The sequence below is a fragment of the Choloepus didactylus genome (assembly GCF_015220235.1).
Source record: "Choloepus didactylus isolate mChoDid1 chromosome 26 unlocalized genomic scaffold, mChoDid1.pri SUPER_26_unloc1, whole genome shotgun sequence".
In the NCBI taxonomy this organism is placed as follows: domain Eukaryota; kingdom Metazoa; phylum Chordata; class Mammalia; order Pilosa; family Megalonychidae; genus Choloepus; species Choloepus didactylus.
The window spans coordinates 1,593,568-1,610,520 of NW_023637614.1; the positions used below are offsets into that span (position 1 = coordinate 1,593,568).

At 36.4% G+C, this 16,953-nt stretch overlaps 1 long non-coding RNA gene across 2 annotated transcripts; it reads left to right on the forward strand.

Moving 5' to 3' along the window:
- The first annotated feature begins 5,351 nt into the window (after positions 1-5,351).
- Positions 5,352-13,482, forward strand: LOC119525748. Of its 2 annotated transcripts, XR_005215006.1 has the most exons (4): positions 5,352-5,571; positions 7,844-8,059; positions 9,672-9,860; positions 12,931-13,482. It is a non-coding gene; the product is annotated as an uncharacterized LOC119525748 (long non-coding RNA). The 2 variants fall into 2 exon arrangements; XR_005215005.1 differs by lacking the exon at positions 12,931-13,482 and having other exon boundaries at positions 9,672-10,243.
- Positions 13,483-16,953: the final 3,471 nt, after the last annotated feature.

The window sequence follows — 16,953 nt, forward strand, 5'->3', positions numbered from 1 at the left end:
AATTGTCTCTTTTATTAATATATAGTTTCTTTCTTTGCCTCTTATTACATCTTTGCATTTAAGATATTTTGTATGATATTAGGCTAGCTGCCCCTCCTTTCTTTTGATTTCAGCATGTATGGAATATTTTTCCATCCTTTCACTTTCAGTTTCCTTGTGACATAGGGTGTAAGATAAGTCTCTTCTAAAAAGAATATCGATAGGTCATACTTCTTAATCCTTTCTTCCAGTCTGTGTCTTTTATTTGAGGAGTTTAATCATTTCACTTTCAAGGTTATTATTGTAAGGGCAGTTCTTTAACCAACCATCTTATCCTTTGGTTTTTAATTGTCATATCTATTCCTCCTCTCTCTCTTTCTTCTTTTCTTCAAGTTGCCCTTACTAATATTCTTCAGTTCTATGTTCTTATCAAACCTCTTTTTCCTTTCTTATTTTCTCAGCCTGTAGTGTTCACTTTATTGCAGGGAAGGTGTCCTGTTAAGAAATTCTCTTATCATTTGATTGCTGTGAAAATTTTAAAATCTCCCTCAATTTTGAAGGAGACCTTTGCTGAATAAATAATTGTTGGCTGGCAGTTGTTCCCTTTATAATCTTAAATATGTCATACCACTGACTTCTTGCCTCCATGGTGCTGGGTGGGTAGTCAGTACTTAGTCTTACATGGTTTGCCTTTTATGAGATGAATTGCTTCACTCTTGCAGCTTTCAGGATTTTCTCCTTTTCTTCAGCATTTAATAATCTTATTAGTACATATCTCAGAGTTGGTCTATGAATTTATTCTCTCAGTGTTCTTTGGGCTTCTTTGATTTGCATATTTATATCATTTAGGATGGATGCAGAGTTTTTCCACTTATGTCCTCAAATAAATTTCTTAACCCTTTACTCTTCTCCTTCTTCTGGTGTATCAAAGTTTCTTATATTTGAACACTTCATGTTCAATTTGAGAATGATTTCAAATTTAAAATTTTTTTTCACCATTTGTTCTTTTGTACATTTACATTCAACTGCCATGTTTCTATTTCATTTTTTCTTTCTTCTGCGTCTTGAAATCTTCTGTTATATGTTTCTAGTACATTTTAAATTTGATCTACAGTACTCTTCTTTTCCATAAGATCTTGCATTTTTAGTTATTTTTTGAATTCTTTTTATGCCATTCTAGAGCAATCTTGATGTCATTTTTGTCTTTAGTGAAACCATTGAAGTTGTTTTGGAAATTTGTATGTATTTTTTTATTAATTGCTGCAGATTCTGTGTCTCCTCTTGCTTTTCATAAATGCAATTTTATTGATATATATTCAGATTCCATGCAATCACCTAAAGTGTACAATTAGTTGTTCACACTATCATCATATAGTTGAACATTCACACCATGGTCAATTTTTTTAACATTTTCATTAGTCCAAAAATACAAATAAGAATAAAAATAAAAATAAACATAGAATAAGGATCACCTAAAATATCTCTTACTCCTTCACCCCCTATTATTAATTTACTCTTCACAACCTTTTTTCAACTCATCTGTCCATATGCTGGATAAAGGGAGAGGGAGCCACAAGGTTTTCTCAGTCACACAGTCACACTGTATAAGTTATGTAATTATATGATCATCTTCAAGAATAAAAGATAACTGGATTGCAGTTCAACATTTTCAGTCATTACCTCCTAGCTATTCTAATACACTAAGAACTAAAAAGGGATATCTATATAATGAATAAGAATAATCTCCAGAATGAACTCTCTACTCCATTTCAAATCTCATAGTAATTGAAACCTAATTTTGCTTAATTTCTTTTCCCCCTTTTGGTCAAGAAGGACTTCTCTACAATGCTTGGTCCAGGCTCATAACTGGGAGTATTGTCCCACATTGCCATGGATATTTACACCCATTTGTGTCATGTTCCACATATGATGGGGAGAAGTGAGGTTTCCTGCTGAGTGGGCTTAGGGAGAAAGGCTATATCTGAGTAATATAGTAAGTTCTCTGGGGATGACAGTTAGGCAAAATTATAAGTATATTTAGCCTCTCCTTTGCAGTAACCATCTTCATAAGGGCAAGCTCCAAGATTTGAATGTTAGGCATACTACATTGGTAGTCACCAATTCTTGTTTGAGACTAACATTTCCCCAGCTGTGGAAGTTAATATTAATTTCCTCATTTTCCCCAGGCCCTCAAGGGGGCTTTGCAAATACCATTTATTTTCTGCCTACAATAGTCTGGGATGTGTTGATGTTTCATGCTAACCTATACAAACCACCCAGATCTCACCCCTATTCAAGGTTCCATGTAATTATGGTATTTGTATAAGTTGGCCAAACAAGTTAAATTATATGGCATGCCACAGAAAACACAGATTTTGCACCAAATAAACACTTCTTCTTTTGGTCTCACATGAAATTTTAGGTTTAAAACACAGTCAATATCATCTTTTTCCTGTAGTCTGGTTTACCTTATTCCTAATCATGTCCATTTCATTCATATCTCTTATTGAAGTCTGATCTCTTTTTTCAGGTCCTTTAATATTTTCTGTATGGGGTAATTCTGACATTCATAGCTGCCAAACTCTGGCTCTATGTCTCAGGTTTCACATGGATAATGAAAGTTCTGGGGACCCCCAGGTTATACACAAACAACTCAGCATCTCAGAATTTAAAGAAAACCATTACAACTCATGAAAAATGTGACTGCTATAAAAGCTTAAAATCTAGGAAACTTTACCATAAACCTTCCCTTGATAAACCTATGCTCTCAAGATTAACATTACAGTTAGTCTATATTAGTGAGGCATTATAATGATTGTCTTTTTTATTTTGACTTATTTCACTCAACATACTGTCCTCGAGGTCCATTCACCTACTACATATGTAACAACTTCATTTCTTCTTGTCAGTGCTCAGTATTCCATTGTATGTATTCACCAGAGTTCACCATTTCATTTATCAGTTGATCTACCCTTAGGGTACTTTCATCCATTGCAAATCATGAATACTGCTGCCATAAACAACAATGTGCAATGTCCACTCATGTCTCTGCTCTCAGTTCTTCCAAGTTTATATTCAACAACAGGGTTGCAGGACCATACGGAAACCCCATAGTTAGATTACTGTGGAACCACCACACTTCCCTCTAGCAGGGCTGCTTCCCTATAGAACAGGGAATAGAAACATGCTTCTCTCCACATTTTCACCAGAATTTGTGCCCCTCATTTTATTTTTAAACAGTTTTATTCACACACCATACAATCCACCCAAAGTAAGCAATCAATGATTCCTGGTATAATCACTTAATTATGCATTCTCCACCAAAATCTATATGAGGATATTTCCATTTCTTCAGCAAAGAAAGAAGAGAAAAAAGGAAGAATATAAATATAAAAGAGAAGAAATGTACAAATAGGACACAATGAAAAGTTCAACACCCCCAGCAAGAATCACATATATCTCCCTTATATTCTCCTCTTATAGGACTTTAAATTTGGTATATTGCCTGTGTTACAATTAACGGAAACATCTTACAATGATACCATTAACTATAAGCTGCAGTTTTCACTGATTGTATTTTCCCCTCTGTCATCCAATATTCAGCACCTTGCAATGTTGACATTCACTCAATCTCCCTTATTTAAAAACATTCTTAAATTTGTACATTCATTCACCTTCACTCACCACTCTTGTTATTCTAAGTTATGCAATCCCTGTTGTGCCGGTTTGAATGTATTGTGTCCCCCAAATGCCATTATCTTTGTAGTCTTGTGTGGGGCAGACGTTTTTGGTGCTGGTTAGATTTGTTGGAATGTGCCCCACTCAGCTGTGGGAAATGATTCTGATCAGATGTTCCCATGGAGGTGTGGCCCCGCCCATTCAGGGTGGGCCTTGATCGGTGGAGCTATATAAATGAGCTGACTTGGGGGGAGGAAAGGGAGTGCAGCTGGGAGTGATGTTTTGAAGAGAAGCAAGCTTGCTAGAAAGGAACGTCCTGGGAGAAAGCCGTTTTGAGGCCGGAGCTTTGGAGCAGATGCCAGCTGCCTTCCTAGCTAACAGAGGTTTTCCAGAGGCCATTGGCCATCCTCCTGTGAAGGTGCCTGGTTGCTGATGTGTTGCCTTGGATGCTTTGTGGCCTTAAGACTGTAACTGTGTAGCGAAATAAACCCCCATTTTATAAAAGCCTATCCATCTCTGGTGTTTTGCATTCTGCAGCATTAGCAAACTAGAACACCTGTCTTTATCTTCTAACTCTCCTTATGGTGTCATACATGCCCCTAACCTTCCTCTTTCAAACATACTCACAGTCATCTTTTTTCAGAGTACTTACAATATTGTGCCATCACATATTATTATGCTATCCATTCAATTTCTAGATTCATACAATCAATCATGTTGAAACTTCTATATTCTTTCAGCATCAAATGCTTGATCTCTAACCTCTTTCTAGCTCCTGATAATCTGTTCTCAACACTCAGATTTCACTCATCCATGTTGATTCATATTACTGGGACTGTTCCAGTTTGCTAATGTTGCCATTATGTAATACACTAGAAATGGATTTGCTTTTTGGTTACAACATTACTATCCTAAGACCATAAATTGTCCAAAGTAAGGCATCAACCATAGGTTACCATTGGTGGAGAAAGGCCATTGGCATCCAGGAAACCTCTGTTAGCTAAGAAGGCATGTGGCTGGCATCTGTTTGCTTCCAGGTTGCATTAAAAATTGGCCTTCTCCAAGATGTCAGCATCAGCTTTCAATGGCTACCTTCAAAATGTCTCTCAGCTGCAGCTGCTCTGAGTCCCTTATGTTTGTCAGCTCTTTTATATGGTTTCAGTTATTTAATTAACACCCACCCTGAATGGGTGTGGTAACACCTCCATGGAAATTATCCAATCAAGGTCTTGCCCACAGTGGATTTAGTCACGTCTCCATGGAAACACTCAATAAACAGTTTCCAACCTAATAAACACTAATACATCTGCCCCCACAAGATTGCTTTAAAGAACATGGTGTTTTGGGGGAAATAATACATCCAAACCAGCACAGAGGTGATATTTTTCCACCCTTTTCTTTCTGGCTAATTTCACTCAATATAATATCTGCCATCTACCATTTTGACTTTTGGATTTTATATGCCAAGACTTATTTTATTTTTATTTTTCCCCTCTCTTTTTTTATCCTTACTGATTGTGGGAAAATAGCCTGAGCTGGGAATGCATCCTTGACTTCCCTAGCACCCACATTGTTGATACCAGAAGCATGCAAGTCTTGGATGGTCTGTCCTTGACTTCCCTGTTTTGCAAACTTCCCTATCTTGCTTTCCCTAGCCTGTTAGTAATGCCCCTATTTTCTGTGAGAAAGTGAAGCTGATAAATATGCGGTGGAGCAAGCAGAGGTGCTTTTTGCCTTCAAGGCTCTGAGCCCCCTGCTCCCAGAACTTTATATTTTGTGTCCGTGTTTCATTCCTGAACCGTATTGTCAGCAATAACTGGTGACCCACATTGGGGCCTGAAGAACTGGACCTGGTTCCTGACAGAAGAATCGCTTGAACAACTGAGGTATAATGGCACTGGAACTCAGGTGGAGGTAATGGCTGTGTTTTTATGTGTTCTTTGTAGAACAACCCCGAGCATAATAGCAGGGTAATGGGTAATGTTGAAGAATACAATAAATATGTACCATATATTTCCCTTCTGCAACAGCTGCTGCAGGCCGGTGGCATTAAGGTGGGGCAATCACAGATTTTGGAATTATTGCAGATTATTGAAAAATATTGTTCCTGGTTCCCTACTCTTGGCTCTCTTGAATTGCATGACTGGGAACAGATAGACAAAGAATTAAAACAAAAACATTTGTAAGGAGTTAACCTACCTATTACTATTTGGTCTACCAGGACCTTAATTAAATCTGTTCTTGAGCCTTTAAAAACTGATAACGAGGAAGAGGGGAAGAAACTTGAGGACGATTCAGGTCCTGATACACTTTCAGAAAATGAAACTTCTTTTCAAAAGTGCAAGAAACTTTCCCATTCTGACTTACCTCCTCCCATGGCTCCTTGCTGTGAGGAATGGCCTCCACCTCCCCCCCTCCTCTTCTTGTGCCTCGCAGTGCTCTGCTGACCAAGCCAGCCTGTTTAGCAGGTATTCAGCAGGGTCTTGCAGAGGCAAAATGGTGTGGAAATTTACAGGCTATAAGTTATCCTGTTGCTTTCCCAGTCACAGTTACTGAAGAAGTGCCTCCTGGCCAAGATGCTAATCATCCCAATGAAATCTGTAGTTTTTCTCATAAATCCATTCCATTTGAGGTTATTAAAAACCTCAAAAAGTCAGTTCAAACCTATGAAATTCACTCTCCCTTCACATTTGGTATTATTCAAGGTTAGGCTGAAGGCTCTAGTTTGATTCTTATTGATTGGACCACCCTAGCTCATACAGTTCTTAGTTTGGGAGACCATTTGCAATTTAAGACTTGGTGGACAGAACATGCAGAAACACAGGCTGCTGATAATCGATGAAATAATGTAAACATATCAATTGAGCAATTAATGAAAACTGGCATTTATTCTACCATTGAAAATCAATCTGCTTATAATAATCAGGGCATTGAACAAGTTCAGCATTGTTTAAAAGCTTGGAATAGAATCGAGGCTAAAGGAAAATGGAAAATGTTAACTAATCTATGGAGCAGCAATACTGTCATTCAGCCTATGAGACCTTTACAACCTGGCCTTCCAAATCCTAGTATGATCCCTGAAAATGAAGCTTTAGTAGTTATTAACATTAAAGATTGTTTCTTCTCTACCCCTTTAGCAAATCAAGATAAAGAAAAATTTGCATTTACTATCTTCTCTATTAATAATGAAACTCCTTCTAAATGGCATCAGTGGAAAGTTTTGCCACAAGGCATGTTAAATAGCCCTACAATTTGTCAATATTATGTGGACTGTGCTTTGCAGCTGGTCTATTCCAAATTTTGTAATGCTTATATAATCCACTATGTGGATGTTATCTTATGTTCTGCACCTCAGGAAGCTGAAGTAGAAGCTTTATTTGCTGTTGTTCAAAAGGCTTTACAAAATGTAGGTTTAAATATTGCCACTGACAAGGTGCAGCACACCTTGCCAGTATGGTATTTAGGTTCAAGCATTGACAGACTAACAATTTGTCCCCAGAAAGTACAGCTTCAAAGGGATGTTATTACCACTTTAAATGATTTACAAAAATTACTAGGGGATATTAATTGGCTCCACCCTAAAGTGGGTATAGCTAATTATGAACTTACAAACTTATTTTCCTTGCTCTGTGGGAAATCTAAATTAACCAGCCCAAGATCTTTAACTCCAGAAGCAGAAAAGGAATTGTATTGGTGGAAGCAAGAATCCAACAAACCCAGGTGTCCTGCGTTAACCCAGAAAAGCCATTGTCCTTGCTGATTTTTTCTACCCCAAAATCCCCTACAGGTTTGCTTCTACAAAATAATAAACTTGTGGAATGGTTATTTTTGCCCAATTCTTCTGTAAAATCCATTTCTCCTTATCTAGATCTTCTAGCCACCCTGGTTGCACAAGCCAGGAAACATGTGCATTATACCTTAAAAACTATGCTTACAAGACAAAAAGGGGGAGATGACAGGACTCCTCATGAGCGCTTGTCCAGAGCCCTGTTTACTTTAAACTTCTTAAATTTTTATGAGAAGCTGGGAGGCACCACAGCAGAGCAACACTTCCCAGTGGAAAAAACAATGTTAAAACATTACTTTCACAAGGCACCTCCTATATGGTGGAGAGATGTATTAACTAATGAATGGACAATGGGTACCTTGTTAACATGGGGATGAGGTTATGCTTGTGTTTCCCCAGGTGACAGAAGTGCACCAATTTGGGTCCCAGCCTGACAACTGAAGCTGTACCATGACTCCAGAAGAGAAAAGGAAATGGCTGTGGGATGTCAAGCCTCCAGTGATGGGGCAGATAAAAAAATTATGTCAGGATTCTGAAAAAGAAGTCCAATGAGACAAGCTGCCTATGACAGGTTCTAACCTGACGGCAGCAATGTTGGCTCTTATTGCTATTTCTGTGAGTATATCTCTGGCATGTGCTTATTCTGGAAATTATACCTATTGGGTTTATATTCCTAACACCCCATTGCTGCAACCTGTGGAGTGGGATCATTCCTCCCCCACAGTATACTTTAGCAATGGTACTTAGCTGCCTCCTCCAGTTGATGAGAGACTTCCCCAGTTTCCTGAGGATGAAGGAAAAAATTATTCTCAATCATTGGCCTTCACACATTTACCTTTGTGTGTAGGTCAGGGTGAATGGTGTTTAGCCTTAACCTGGCAGGCATGGTTGTCAGTCATACCCAAACAAAATAATATTTCAAAGTCATCCTTATTTTTAATATCTGGATATAGTTTTGCCTATAATGAAAATATTACTATTACTGATCATGCTCTCCAGCAGCCTATTTGTCACACACCACAATATTGGTTGCCAGAGATGCAAAGGACATATTGGGATGATTGTAGAGCAACTAATGGAGTATTGGTGCAGAATGGTTCCCATGGAATTTTAACTGACTGGTCCCCTAAGGGGTATGCAATTCAGAATTGTACCAATGCAAATTGCTCTGATCACAAGAAGTTGAGGTGGAAGGTCTGTAACTATAACCATTCTGTTAGTATTCAAACCCAGGCAAATATCCTATTACTTGGCATGGCATTGGCTGGTCCCCACCGAAACCTACTTTAAATAATTCCTATATTCAAGATATGCTTTGGAGGCTCCCCATTAGTTTACATAACATCTCCTGTTGGGATGGAAATTAGACAGATAAGACTAATGATACTCTAAATTTTACATAGATGGATACTTTTGGAATACAAGCCTCTGTTAGAGATCCTTATGTGTTTTGGATAGGAAACCTAACCATTAATACTACTACTAAAGAAATTAGTTGCATGAAAAATAGAATTTGTCCATTATATACTTGCTTAAATAATACTATAGACTCTACTAATGCCACTGTTGTTATTCTCAGAAAATGAAAAGGTCTATGGCTCCCTGTTTTACAATGCAGACCTTGGGAGTCATCACCTGATATGCATATGTTATTACAAATATTAGAGAAAGTATATAAAAGAACAAAAAGATTTCTTGGATTGTTAATTGCTTTCCTTGTAGGCTTAATAGCTATAGCAACAACAGCTGCTGTTGCTGGGACAGCCTTACATCAATAAATTCAAACTACAGAATTTGTCCAAGAGTGGCATAAGAATGCAACCAAAGCTTGGGGTGAGCAGCTACAAATTGATAAAGAGACTAATGCTCACCTTGTTGATTTAGAAAATGCTGTTCTCCTTCTGGGAAGGAATCTATTTAAATTAAAATGTGAATGGAATACATCAATATTTTGTGTCACTCCTCATGAATATAATCACACACCTTTTAATTGGGATAAAGTTAAGAAACATTTACTTGGACATTATAATAATCTTGCACTAGACATTTTAAAATTGCAAGAAACTGTGGATGATATACAAAATGCAAATTTCAAAATCAGAAACTATGCAAGGCATTGCTGATGGCCTCGAATGGTTAACTCCTATGGTATGGGTTAAATCTCTCGGTAGTGGGTTCCTAGGTAGCATTTTCATAATCTTATTAATCTTGTTGTGTCTTTGTTTAGTCCTTAGATGCACAAGAAAAACCCTCTCAGATCTAAAGCAGAAAGAAGCTCTTTGCTCCATCTTATCAGCATTGAAGAGGCAAAAAAGAGGGGGACATATGGGAAACTGAGTCTTCCATGTTACTCAGGTCATATCTGAGGTAGTGGCTTGGAAAGCAAAGCCACATGCCTGCATGGAAAGCTGTGCAGGTACACCACATAAAGATATGTGTCTTGGAACCATATTACTATTGTCCTGCACCTAAATTTTTCCTTCAATTATGCAACAAGATATAAACATTGGCAAAGCAAAAGAAAACAGTTTGTTCAGTTTTCCCTCCTTTTTATTTTGGCTGCCTGGGTCCAAACCATTGTTGGGCATGGAGGCCATGGGGGCATAGGCTGTTAAGGAGACAAAACTAACCTTCTTGGGGGGCATTGCCCCACCCTTACTTCACCCTGCATGGCCACGGAGGATGGCTGGTTAGCCAGAGATGGGTAAGATTCCTCAGGGAAGGAACAACCTAAGACAGGCACAGTCACAGAGAGGCCATCAGGAGAAAACTTGTGGGCCAACAGAGGTGGGGCACAGAACCTCACCCCCCAGCTTTGCAAGGGTCTGAACCCTCACCCCTTTTAAGGGAGCTCTCCTGCCCCCATGGCTACTTTGTTTCCCATGCCCAGCTCAGATTGGAGCCCAAGTGGCAGAGATCTGGCCAGTGGCTAAAATAAAAAGGGGGATATGTGGGAAAATAGCCTGAGCTAGGAATGTGTCCTTGACTTCTCTAGCACCTGCATTGTTGATACCAGATGCATGCAAGTCTTGGATGGTCTGTCCTTGACTTCCCTGTTTTGTTAACTTCCCTATCATGCTTTCCCTAGCCTGTTAGTAACTCCCCTATTTTCTGTGAGAAAGTGAAGCTAATAAATATGCTGTGGAGCAAGCAGAGGTGCTTTTTGCCTTCAAGGCTCTGAGCTCCCTGCTCCCAGAACTTTATATTTTGTGTCCGTGTTTCATTCCTGCACTGCCCTGTCAGCAATAACTGATAGTCTTCATTTCAATACTCTTCTCCAAACCTCTCTCTGATGTCTTTTCCTATCTACCTGCAGTGCCCCCTTTAGTATTTATTGTAGAGGAACTCTCTTGTTTAGAAACTCTCTTAATGTCTGTCTGAAAATATTTTAATTTCTCCCTGATTTTTGAAGGACAATTTTGCCAGATATGGAAATGTTGGTTGCCAGCTTTTCTCTTTCAATATCTTAAATGTACCATTGCCTTCCTGCCTCCATTGTTTCTGCTGAGAAATCCAAACATATGATTATCAAGCTTCCTTTTTATGTGATGGATTAGTTTCCTCTTGCTGCTTTCAGAATTCTCTCTGTTTCTTTGCCATTTGACAATCTGATTAGTAAGTGTCTTGGTGTAAGTCTATTCAGTCTATTCTGTTTGGAGTACTCTGGTCTTCTTGGATCTGTAATTCTATGTATTTCATAAGAGATGGGAAATTTTCAATGATTATTTCCTCCATTATTCTTTCTGCCCCTTTCCCCTTCTCTTCTCCTCCTGGGATAGTCATTAGACATATATTCATGTACTTCATGCTGTCATTAAATCCTCTGTATCCTTGCCCATATTTTCCATTCTTTTCCCTATGTGTTCTTTTGTGTGTAGGATTTCAGATGTTATGTCCTCTAGCTCATGAAACCTTACTTCTGCATCTTCAAAACTGCCATTGTATGTATCCATTGTGTTTTTCATCTCTTCTATTGTGTCCTTCATTACCCTAAGTTCTGTCAACTCTTTTTTCAAACTTTTGAGTTCTTCCTTATGTTTGCCCAATGTCTTCATATTCCTTATCTCTCTAACTGTATCTTCTCTCAGCTCATTTATTTGATTTTTGAATTGATTTTTGTATATAATTTGAAGTGTAAGTTTGTTCCTTCAACTATGCCATATCTTTGTTTTCCCTAGTGTGATTGGTGAGTTTTTATTGTGTAAGCATCTGGTTTCCTTGATCTGGTTTTCTTACCCAAATCAGATTTTCACAAACCAGATGGGTCAGATCTCAGGAGGAGGTCATATTCAGTATCAGTTTTCCAATTTTATGCTGTGATCTCTGCTATTACACCCATTCCTGACTGATGTATGTTGTCTGATCATGGATGACCCCCATTATTTGTTCCAGTGTATGCTCTAGTTTTCCATATTTGCTAGTTTCTCTAGATTAACTAAATTCCACACCTCTCTTTGCTGCCATCTTGCCAACATTTTAATGATAAATTATTTTTAAAGTCCTTACAGTTTTAGACGTACTGCAATTGCCCACTTATGAGCCAACAGTATAGTGTAATGAAAGTTTTATATGCACAATGAAACTAAAAATTTCATGATTCAGTATACTGTGGTGGTCTGTAACTGACCACACAGTATCTTCAAGTTATGCCAGTGTATACACACAGTTTAAAAATTCATTACCTTAACTCATAAATACAAAAATTAGAGAAGTCATATGAAATGAGGCTAAAAAGGAGAGGATAGGGAAACAAAGACTGCAAAAGAAAGAAAACCTTAGGAATGTGACTCTTATACAATGAAAAGCAATAATATAAACATCTTACAAGACATCAGAGAAACTTAGAGCATAAAGAAAGGGAATTTAAAGAAAAGTAGGGAGAAGAATGTGAACATTTCAACAGGTATATTTATAAGACAAATAAAGTAAAATAAATAAGGAAAATCAAATTATCTGTTAATTTATGAGCAAAAATTACAAAACAGAATGGAAATAGGCTGTGGAATGGACACATAGAGAATCCATATGTTTTTATTCACTTCCTATCACATGTCTTTATGTAAAGTGATATCCTTCTGTTTAATACATGAGATGTTTTATCCTACATAATTGGTGATAACTTGTAACATATTAAACAATTCACTTCTGTGCTTTAATAGCATCATAACACTTAAATGCCTATAAGGAGGAACAGAAAAATTCATCAAATAGAACACAGATGGATCATATGACATACTGGAATTATATGGGTAGAGAGAAATTACTGCAAAGGTCCTATTTGTCCTACACATATGCACACAAACACACACAGACACCAAGATGCACACAGAAAGTATACATTGTATAAAGTGAGGTAAGCATGTTGCAAGGAAACCTGTTGTTCTTTATTCCTTTAATAAAACTTATTCTTTATTTTTTAATACAGAATAACAAGAATGAATCATTTGTAAGTAGTGAAAGAAATTCTTCTCTCCAATTTTTTTCAGGCCCATGGGATCTTCAGTAATTAAAGCTTCATTTTTTTTAGTAATTTACCTGGAAGCCCTTATGAGGAATGTCATCATTTTTCCATAGCTGCCTTGGACCCATGCCTCCACAAGACTTTGCATTTTTTAAAGACATCTTTCTCTCTTTCATCTTTGCTTCATTTCAAGCATTGTACACCAAACACTTATTCCTTGAACCTGAACATCCACCTCATTCATTTGTTCATCCATCCAAGTCTTTTGGTGGCCACTTTCAGTAGGTGCATAGCTGTTACTCCTCATGGTGATGTCCATCCATCTATGCCATTTGCACTATGAAGTCATCAAGAACAGGGACATATGTAGGTGGATGGCAGCTGTGTCTTCATTTTGGAACACTTTCTGTGACCCATTTACACTGTGGACACCTCTTCTTTACCTTACTGTGGACTCAACAAAATTCAAGAATTTTTCAATGATATTTCAGTTGCTTGATATTTCTTGTTCAGAACATACAACTACAGAAAATGTTTTCATTCTCATGAATGTTGTATTTGATGTATGCTGCTGTATCTGCATCCTAATCTCATACATCTATTTTCTGCTATCATAAAGATTTACTTCACAAAAGACAGTCAAAAGACTACTCCAATTACCTCCCATACCTGGCATGTATTGCATTTTCCCCTCAACTGCATTTATTTCAGTTTCTGTCAGTCACTAATCTCATTTTAGAGCCTATGTCAGTCACTGATCTCATTCTATTTGTTTTCTATATTATGTTGCCCCCTCCCCTTAATCCCATCACCTTCAGCCTGAGAAATAATGTTATGAAGACAAGTTTGGAAAAGTTCATGAATAGAAATTTCTTGACAAAAATATTCTTATATTTGCAAGGATAGAGGTAACTCCCTTTTAATGTATGTGTTAGTAAACTGTTAATTCAAGTTGGTCAGTTGCAACCCTGTACTTATCTACTGGGTTACATGGTACTATTGTGCTGATCCTTGGCCAAACTGGAATGAAATCTAATAACTAGTTATTGATGAAGGCATGTTTCTCTCTGAAACATTACAGCTTCTGATATATAATACAAAGTCTAAAAGACTGAATTTTATATCCCATTGAAAGCAATTTTAATTTTAATTTGCATTACTGTTCATTTGAATTTATTTGTAAATAAGTCATTTAAATGATGTTATTATTAGTTAAGTTGTTGCAAGCTGAATCAGGGTGGGTCTGAAACAATATTGCTGAAAGCCTTATAGATAGATGGCCACAGAAAGAACATAAAAGTCAACAGGAACAAGAGAAGTGTAGACCCAGGAAGACAGCTATCACCATGTGAGGGGAAGCAGAGATGTGAGTTAAGGAACTCCAAGGATTGCAGCAATTCAGCAATAGAACTTATCAGATTTGGGGCAGAAAAAATGGCCTTGATGCCACCTTGATTTTGGACTTCTTGTCTTTAAAACTATTAGACAAAAATGTTTGTTGGTTAAGCCAGTCTTTTATCTGGTTATCACCCTGACCTACCAAGACAAACACACACCAACACACACAGACACACACACACACAGACACACACACACACACACACAGGCAAACACACAGACATACACACACATCTGCAATAGCTGTAGAACATGTACACACTGATATTTTGTACCTAGTTTCTGTTAGACTATATTGGTTTCTGGTTATTTGCCTGTTCATAATCCTGGACTTAGCTGAGAAAGTTCATGGAAAAATGTGTCTATATGTGCTGGACTTTGGTAGTATTGATTTAAGATTTCTTGAACCTGCTGCCCTATATCTTTTTTCTTTAACAAATCTTTCCTGAGTATACATTGACAGTTTCTGGTGTGTGTGTTTTATTTCAATAGGCTGAACCAACATAACTGGTTCAATGTCAATAAAACATTTACTTCATTCTCAACAGTATATTGAGAAATATCACTGGAGAAAACACAGGAGGGATCCTCTTTTTGGGAAATTTACACATCCTAATAGATATATGGTTTTCCTACCTCCAGAAGAAATATTTACATTGACTCATTCATGTGTTTCCATCATTTCAACTTTTATGAAATATCACAAGCTAATATTTTAATTTGAATTCAAATTGGAGAGTTGTTTTTCCAAAAAGTTTTACCATGCTATTTAACCTTTACCTACCATTAAAAAATTCCCATAATTATTTCTCTACTCTCACTAAACAGTATAAGATAATTAAATGGCATAATATTGCTTGATATGTGACTTATAAACATTCTGTTTTGGCACTGCCCCTCTAAACTATAGTCCAAGGAATAAGAAGAGGAAAAAGGTGTTAGAAACAAACTTGACAAATGTTATTAGCTAACTCTATTTTTGGGAATATGAGTATTCTTTATGACTTTCAAATAGTTTTCTGGATCATGGCCTCAGCTGAATTATCAATGTGCAGTAAAGAAGTCTTTGGGGGAAAGAGATTATTTAGAAGTTACTGGAGGGAATGTTGAGGATGATTTTGCTTTCTGTTTTCTCTTGTTTTTATTACTTTCCAAACATTTATTCTTTCAAAATAATTAGCCACAGTTGTGGGACATGATATAAGGGTTTAACAAACATTATCTCTCATTTAAAGTTATGATGTAGATGCAAAATTATATACAGAATACTGATACTTTTATAAGAGTAATAGGGTTAAAATTCATCAATTTATCATTTTGTGAATTGACATGTTATATTTAACTGTGTATTATTTTATATGTACATGCACACATATACTCACTCAACTGCTTTGAAATTATATTTTTAAAATGACCAAATGCAGTTTGTTTTTATATTCTAATATCCTTAATGTTTCTTCCCTTTGACAGCTAAAAGTTTTTTAATACTGCAAATAACACACACATGAAATAGACCTTCATGTCAGTGTTTTTATCCTTGCTGAATTCCTATTTCAGTATCTTTCTATTTACCAATGGTACAAACATTGATTTATGTCATAGTATTCAACCAAATTCTAGAAGGCTGCTTTGATATTACCAAGGTTTGGAAGGCTAAATCTTCTGGTTTAAGTGTCATTCAAATGTGTGTTTTTTGAAATTCATTAAACAAATGAAAAATGTTAACAAGCAAATGTGAATATGATAATTGGCTACACAGATTTGAAAACCAAATATGTGGGACTTGAATAAGTTGAAGCAGATTATTGCTTAAAGCAAAATATAAATGAAAATTTAAATATAAGATAAAACAGTTAATGAACTTGAAATAGACCATAAGAAAATTGAAAATTTCATAGAGAAGGAAATGAAATTTCATGTATACATACTCATGTGCTTTCACATATACACATGCAAAAATTTCAAGATACAGCATGTAAATAATTATGGAGAATAAAGAATGAAAGAATAAATGGCTGATGTTTCCTTAAAACTATAAAACATGTGAATCCATGTGTCCAGAAAGAAAAAAAGTTTATTTCAAACTGGATATTTAAAAGTGGTTTAAACTCTTCAAAATATCATTGATGAAGACCACAGAAAACAATGCATGTTCCAGATTAAAAGGATATATGAACTGAATGATTGCTTAATGGATATAAGAATATCTATATAGACATTGATATAGATGGTGTAAATCTAATTACAAAGTTGGTATTGGGAAATTTTACATTCACATAAGGCATGAAGATTGTATAATAGGAGTGAATCTATAGTATTTACCTTTGTGTAATTTACTATCATTTTATAGGTATTATTTATTTATTCAAGTCTAGATTATATTTCATGTTTTTTTAGATTTTACTACTTATTTTACATGCTCAAGCACTGTTATTTTGAATAATGTGGAAATCCTTTCATGCAATTTAATGCTTTTGGCTTTAATTCAATTGTATGATAATATCATTAATCCAGAATTTTGGAGAGGGAGACTGCTGTAACTGCAGGAAGGTTGGCCTGTGTTCTGAAATCTTCAAAAAAGGGCAACAATTTTACCACTGTCTTCACAGTCCACAAAGTTTTATGGTTTTTTCTATCATTTCTAGTCAGG